Genomic DNA, 7,997 nt, shown 5'->3' with positions numbered 1-7,997 from the left:
AGAGGAGAATGGAGGAGAAAGAATTGCGGCATGGTCATCCCCCCTGGGGGTTGATTTCTTGCTTTCTGTCTCCCTGTCTTTCTCTGTCTGTCTGGTGAGCGCACGCGCCCTATAGCAAAAACCTCTCCAAAAAAAAAAAAAAAAAGTTTACTTTAGTTTATTTCTTCCACAAGAAAGAGAAAGAGAGGAACCAGAGGCAGCACCCCCTAAGGTCTTGGCATCACTGGCCAACCCTAGCCTCGGCCAGCCCTAGACCATGGGCGTGCGTGTGCTGAGTGGCTAGAGGAGGGCTCCACATGCGAGCCCTGCGCCTTCCCAGTGGTCAGCCTCAGAGCATCCCATCTTACTTCTGTACCACCACCCAGCCCCAAATGTAATTCTCTACATTTCCAAGTGCTGTTTGGTGAAGACAAATTTCTTTTATAGTAAAAAATTAACTTATGTTATATTAACTATTTTGCAAAGTGATCTTTGAGAAAAGCTGTGTGATATAGCTGTGTGAAAAGCTGTGTGAAGGATTGCATTCAACTTGAGATAGGTGTGGGTTCGAGAACTACCTCTGCTACTTGCTCTATGAGACTGGAAACAGTTTTCACTTTTCTGAACCGCAGTTCCCTCCCCCTATGACAGGGCGAGGGATAATGCCTACTTCACAGAGTTGTGATAGGGACTAAAGCAGGAGGGAATGCCAGCACAGGCTAGCCACTCAGCAGATGGTAGAGGCTGCCATTACACTAACTAAAGAAGACCTTCATCTTAACCCCGTTTCAAGGAAAAAGCCAATACCCTTCTGCAACAGTGCTGTCTTAAAAGACAAGCTAATTATATACAATGAGTATTTTTTCAATGCTAATTGACAAGTACCAGAAAGGGTATGTCTGAAAACTATACAATGCATTGCTTCAGCATCCATTGCTGCTTCAGCATGCATTGCTGCTGTGGCACGGATACTGCGCAGTCCTTCACCAAGATGCCTGAGGAGACCTAGACCCAAGACCAGTCCACGGAGGAGGAGGAGGAGGTCGAGACGTTTGCCTTCCGGGCAGAAATTGCCCAGTTGATGTCATTGATCATCAACACTTTCTACTCCAACAAAGAGATCTTCCTGAGGGAGCTTATGTCGAATACATCTGATGTGGTGGACAAAATCAGGTATGAAAGCTTGACAGATCCCAGTAACCTAGATTCTGGGAAGGAGCTGCATATTCATCTCATTCCAAACAAACAAGACCGAACCCTCACCATAGTGGATACTGGGATTGGAATGACCAAGGCCGACTCGATTAATAATCTTGGCACTATCACCACATCGGGGACCAAAGCGTTCACGGAAGCTTCGCAGGCTGGTGCAACGCCAAACCAGTTTGGCGTTGGTTTCTATTCTGCCTATCTGGTTGCTGAGAAAGTGACTGTGATCACCAAACAATGATGATGAGCAGTACGCCTGGGAGTCCTCTGCAGGGGGCTCCTTCGCGGTTCAGACTGACACAGGCGAACCCATGGGTCATGGGACAAAGGTTATCCTGCATCTGAAAGAAGACCAGACTGAGTACTTGGAGGAAAGAAGAATAAAGGAGATCGTGAAGAAACATTCTCAGTTTATTGGTTACCCATTACTCTTTTTGTGGAGAAGGAGCTTGATAAAGAAGCCAGTGACGAAGAAGCTGAAGAAAAGGAAGAGAAAGAAAAAGAAAAGGAGTCTGATGACAAACCTGAAATTGAAGAAGCTGTTGGTTCTGATGAAGAAGAAGAAGAAAAGAAAGATGGTGACAAGAAGAAAAAGATTAAAGAAAAGTACATTGATCAAGAAGAACTCAACAAAACCAAACCTATTTGGACCAGAAATCCTGAGGGTATGACCAATGAAGAGGATGGCGAATTCTACAAGAGCTTGATCTGCGAAAATCACTTGGCAGTGAAGCACTTTTCAGGTGAAGGACAGCTGGAATTCAGAGCTCTTCTTTTGGTTCCAAGACGTGCTCCTTTTGACTTGTTTGAAAACAGGAAGAAAAAGAACGACATTAAATTGTATGTACACAGAGTATTCATCATGGACAATTGTGAGGGGCTGATTCCTGAATATCTGAATTTCATTAGTGGGATGGTGGACTCTGAGGGTCTCCCACTAAATATTTCCCGTGAGATGTTGCAGCAAAGTAAAATTCTGAAAGTTATCTGAAAGAATTTGGTCCAAAAATGCTTAGAACTTTTCACTGAGCTGGCAGGAGATAAAGACAACTACAAAAAGTTTTGTGAACAGTTTTCTAAAAATATGAAGTTTGGAATTCATGAAGACTCTCAAAATCGTAAGAAACTTTCAGAGCTCTTAAGGTATCACACGCCTGCTTCTGGTGATGAGATGGTGTCCCTGAAGGACTATTGCACCAGGATGAAGGAGAACCGGAAGCTTACCTATTACATCACAGGTGAGACCAAGGCCCAGGAGCTAACTCGGCCTTCGGAGAACGTCTTCGGAAGCACGGCTTAGAAGTGATCTACGTGATCCAGCCTATCCATGAGCACTGTGTCCAACCGCTGAAGGAATTTGAGGGGAAGACTTTAGGATCAGTCACCAAAGAGGGTCTAGAACTTCCAGAAGATGAAGAAGAGAAAAAGAAACAGGAAGAGAAAAAAAAACAAAGTTTGAAAACATTTGCAAAATTATGAAAGATACCTTGAAAAAAAAAGCAGAGGAGGTAGTTGTCTCAAACCGGTTGGTAACATCCCCTGCTGCGTCGTCACAAGCACGTACGGACAGCAAATGTGGAGAGAGTCATGAAAGCACAGGCCTTAAGAGACAGCTCAGCAATGGGTTACATGGCTGCCCAGAAACCCCGGAGATCAGCCCTGATCATTCCATTATGGAGACCTTAAGGCAAAAGGCAGAGGCTAACAAGAACGACAAGTCTGGGACCAGCAGTTGGCGTATTGGCTATGTCGCTAGACTCCCATGTAGCCAACTGCAGTTCGAATCCCAGACCGGGTGGCTGAAACTCATGCCGGGTACATGTGCATGCGGGCCCAAGATCCCAAGAGGAGAATGGAGGAGAAGGGATTGAGGCTGCGCGGCCATCCCCCCTGGGAGTGATTTCTCGCTTTCTATCTGTCTCTCTGTCTTTCTGGCGAGCACACACACCCTATAGCAAAACCTCTCAAAAAAAAAAAAAAAAAGAACAAGTCTTTGAAGGATCTGCTCATCTTGGTTTATGAAACCGCACTTCTGTCTTCTGGGCTTAGTCTGGAAGATCCCCAGACACATGCTAGCAGAATCTACAGGATGATCAAGCTTGGTCTGGGTACTGATGAAGATGACCCTGCTGATGATGATAACAATGAAGAAACACCACCCCTCAAAGGAGAGGATGGCATGTCATGCACGGAAGAAGTAGATCAAGCTCTGCCTGTAGAACAATTTACATATGTGTTCAACACTTTATCTTATTCCCTCTGATAATATATATGTTTTCAAGAAAAAAAATGAAAACTATACAACTAGGTGAAATAGCTAGGAGCTGAGAGCCAGGCAGCTGTTCCAACCCTGAGAAGTGACATTCACTCAGGCAAGTCTTCTTATACCTCAGTTTCCCTATCAGTCAAGCTGAGATGATAACATGATCCCAGCCCACCTCATGGAGTGGCTGTGAGGATCAAATGAGAAAAACCCAGGAAAGAACTTTGAAAAGCTTAAAGATCTATAAGCACAGATGGTGGGTATTATTACAGTTCCACAGCTTAAAATCACATGCGTTTATATCCACTCAGGGTTCAGTCATGCTTGTGAAGCATTACCTACCCAACTAACAGCCCCCAAATTAGTACAAAACAGAGCAACAAAGACCTTAATGTAAAAGACAAGGTGTAGGGACCAGCAGATGACGTAGTGGCTATGTCGCTGGACTCCCATGTAGTCAACCATAGTTCGAGTCCCAGACCCGGTGGCTTAAACTCACGCTGGGCACAGGTGTGCCCAAGATCCCAAGAGGAGAATGGAGGAGAAGGGATTGTGGCATGGCCATCCCCCCCCGGGGGGGTGATTTCTCACTTTCTGTCTCTCTATCTCTCTCTTTCTGGCAAGTGCACGCCTCTCTGGCAAGTGCATGTGCCCCCGCGCCCTCAAGCAAAAAAAAAAAAAAAAAAAAAAAAAGGTGCTGAAAACCAGCATGAGAAGGAGAAAGAATCTGACTTCTATGTATGCTTTTATGAAAGATTCTAGATAATGCAGTATTTGCTGGTTCTCTGTACATTCCAGAAAACTGGAAAAAATATTACCAGGTCTGTAAAATTAAACAGACAAGCATCACCTACAACAACCACCTGCCGGCTTTTCTAGATCCTAAGAACTCTTGAGTCCGTGTACACAGCCTTCTTATTTATTAGCTGATTTCTTATGAATGAGTGAGTCAGACATGCCGAGTCCTGGCAGACAGGGCTTCTGGAACCTGCCTTCACATATGACTGTTGAATAATTGATTTAAAACAATCATCTTAAATGACATACATTCATTGTTGGTGTCAGGTTATTGTTCCTAGCCTATGGAAAGCAATTTGGCAAAATCTATTAAGAGTCATAAAAACACCCATATATTTTTACCGAGTCATCACACCCTGGGGAATTTATGCTAAGGAAATGATTTAGCATGAAGATGCTGCTGGCAGCTTCACATATAAACGTGAAATTGCTTAAATGTTCACCCACGGATATAACACACAAACAATAATTACAAAGATAATGCAGCAGCCCACAACCGTGCTAATAATAAAATGCTAAGCTACAAATGCAAAATATAAACCAATATTCTGTTATTACTTCAAACATGTAAAATTTTGCTATATGAATAATGGCCAGAAATAATATGCAAAAACTAAAATAAGGTGTTAAGAAGGTAAGATATGTAATTAAAATTTTTTTTCTTAACAGTTATTTTATACAACTAAAGAAACTATGATCGGACTATGTTTTATTTGAACAGGGTTTTCAGCTTTTCAAAATACTGGCATTATCTTGGTTTTCACAACACTGCCGGGGCTGTGGTGAGGGCCTATGTGCTAGATTCATCGTCGTTTGCCGAATAAAGAAAACTGAGGGGGAGAGATTCAAACCTCAGCTAGACCCTCCCTAGGAAGTGGTCAAGTAGGGAACCAGCAGTTAGCGTAATGGCTATGTCACTGGACTCCCACGTAGTCAACGGCGGTTCGCATCCCGGACCCAGTGGCTTAAAACTCAACGCTGGGCGCGTGTGCATGCATGCCCAAGATCCCGAGAGGAGAATGGAGGAGAAGGGATTGCGGCGTGGCCATTCCCCCCCTCCCCAGGGGGTGATTTCTCACTTTCTGTCTCTATGTCTCTCTGTCTGTATGGCAAGCGCACATGCCCCTATAGCGAAAACCTCTCCAATAAAAAAAAGGAAGTGGTCAAGTCAGGGCCTGAACTAAGCCTGCCTCCTAGTCTCCATTCCAGGGTCCTTTCCCTAGACTGTCTGCACTGGGCTCACCCCAAGGAGTTTAATTCTCCGCTCGAGCTGGTGGACACACGTGGGTGAGCCACCCCGGCCTTGGAGGCGACCTGGAGGCGACCTGATATCCTTGCGAAGTTAATTTGCCTCGAAAGGCCCCTTCCTGCCCCATCTGGGCCTCATCTATTCAGCAAGCCCGGGTTCCAGCGGACTTCTCAAGTACCCCGGATTTTGTAGACCGAGAGCACTTTTGTGAGAAAAATCGCATCGTTCTTCACTGCAGCGTGGGGAGGCGTGTTGTGCCGTATAAGTAGCAGTAAAACACTGATCTGAGCACTTTGAAAACAGCTAGCTCTGTGATCTCTTCGCAGACCTCGTAACTGCGCCGAGGGCTGTAACGAGTCACTCTAAAACCGAATGCATAAATTCTAGAAGGAGCTTTATTCTCCGCATCTCAGGGATTCCAGTAAAACCCGACAGATCAGGTGCATCACCAGGAAGTCCATCTGCACGTGGCAACGGCTGCCGGGAAACGGCTATGTTGTCTTGACCAGCGGAAAAGGAAACGCTGGCAAATGTAGCCTCTGGGTACTCAGGTCTCCAGCTCTCCTCCTGACCTTGCAGAGATGCGTAACTCTGTCCTTGCAGACGCTAGCCCACAGAGGAGAAGGGAGAACTCAGGAAAAGAGAGGAAAGGGAAGGACAAGGGTAGAATGAGGAAGGGAAATATTACAACCAAATAGAAAATGCCTAAGAATTACTTAGTTTTCTTTTTTTAGAAAGAGATTTTTGCTACAGGGCATATGTCCCCTTCAGGGAGACAGAGGGAGAGACAGAGACAGAAAGTGAGAAATCACCCCAAGGGGGGATGGCCATGCCACAGTACCTTCTCCTCCTGTATCCTCTCAGGGTTTTGGGTATGCACGCACACATGTCCAGCATGAGTTTAAGCCACTGGGTCTGGGACTCGAACCATGGTCTATTACATGCGAGTCCAGCAATGTAACCATTACTCCATCTGCCGGTCCCCAAGAATTACTTTTATGGGACCATGACTGACAGCTATACACCCTTTGATTTAGGAAATATTATATATAAAACACTAGGCATACAGTAGCAGTTCAATAGATGATGAGTTTCCCTTTGTAGAAGGAGTCTAGATAATAAACATACATATTGTATACAATAACAATATAACAACTCAAAAAGAATGAATAACATTTGTGTATCACCAATTTGAGCTACTCATAAATTAATGGGTCTAGGCAAAAATTGTCAACTATTGCTGACATCACGAAAAGGGAGAATCAACCACCCCCTATCAAATCATCCTGGCCAAAATAAATCAAATGTTAGTCTGAATCTAGTCAAGTCTTTAAGTTTAAACACCAGGGACGAGAAGATGGCATAATGGTCATGTTGCTGGATTCACATGTACTCAACAGTGGTTTGAAACCCAGACCTGGTGGCTTTAAACTCATGCCAGGGGCATGTGCATATGTGCCCAAAATCCTGAGAGGAGAATGGAGAAAAAAGGATTATGGTGTGGCCATCCACCCTTGGGGATGATTTCTCTCTGTCTCTCTCTGTCTCTCTGGAGAGCACAAGCACCCTATAGCAAAAAAATCTTTCTAAATAAATAAATTCAAATACCAACTTGAGCAAAAACAGACAGAAGACAAGTGCACTTTAGAGTTGCAAGCCACAAATCCAGACTGAGAAACTCTGCAGGTCAAATGACCCCATTTCTTCAACAAGTAAATCACACTGATGGAGAGAGAGAACCTAGAGATAAAGAGACCCAGAAGACTCCTCAGGACATCGAGATGTGTGAGCCCCATTTAGGTACTGCTTCAGATGAACTACAAAAACAAGAGTCTATTTGTGTGAGACCACTGACATTTTAAACATTGACTAGTTATTTATAGTATTAAAGAATTTTGGCCCAGTTGTTGGGCCAGCCAGTGGTGTGGTGCTTAGGGCAGCTGGATCCCACATGGCCTACTACACAGATTGAGTCACAGGCCTGGGGGCTTGAGAAGCACAGACACATGTGTGTGCAGGCTCACAGCTCCTCTGTTTGTCTCTCTCCTTCCGGGATTTGCATGAAAACACCAAGGCGGGGAGAAACACAGGGTTTAGATGGAGTAAGGGTGTTCGTGCCGAAGCTGTGTGGTGATGGCACATGGGCTTCATTATACAGTTCCAGCTTTATTTGTTTAGTCTTTAAGAAGTTAAAAAAAAATGGGACCAGCTGTTAGCGTAATGGCTATGTTGCTGAACTCCCATGTAGTCAATTGCGGTTTGCGTCCCGGACCCGGTGGCTTAAACTCACGCCGGGCGCATGTGCGTGTGTGCCCAAAATCCCAAGAGGAGAATGGAGGAGAAGGGATTGCGGCGTGACCATTCCCCCTGGGGGGTGATGTCCTGCTTTCTGTCTTTCTGTCTCTCTCTGTCTGGCTGGTAAGTGCACGTGCCCTATAGCAAAAACCTCTCCAAAAAAAAAAAAAATGAAAAGAAGGTAAAAAAAAAAAAACAACCACA

The 7,997-nt window shown here is 44.8% G+C and overlaps 1 pseudogene; it reads left to right on the top strand.

Annotated features, from left to right (window-relative positions):
* Window positions 1-970: 970 nt before the first annotated feature.
* LOC102495960 (heat shock protein HSP 90-alpha pseudogene) overlaps window positions 971-7,997 on the top strand; it is a 10,833-nt pseudogene continuing 3,806 nt past the window's right edge.

Source organism: Tupaia chinensis, unplaced genomic scaffold (assembly GCF_000334495.1).
Source record: "Tupaia chinensis unplaced genomic scaffold, TupChi_1.0 Scaffold000212_1, whole genome shotgun sequence".
Lineage (NCBI taxonomy): Eukaryota > Metazoa > Chordata > Mammalia > Scandentia > Tupaiidae > Tupaia > Tupaia belangeri.
This window is presented reverse-complemented; position numbering and strand designations above follow the sequence as displayed.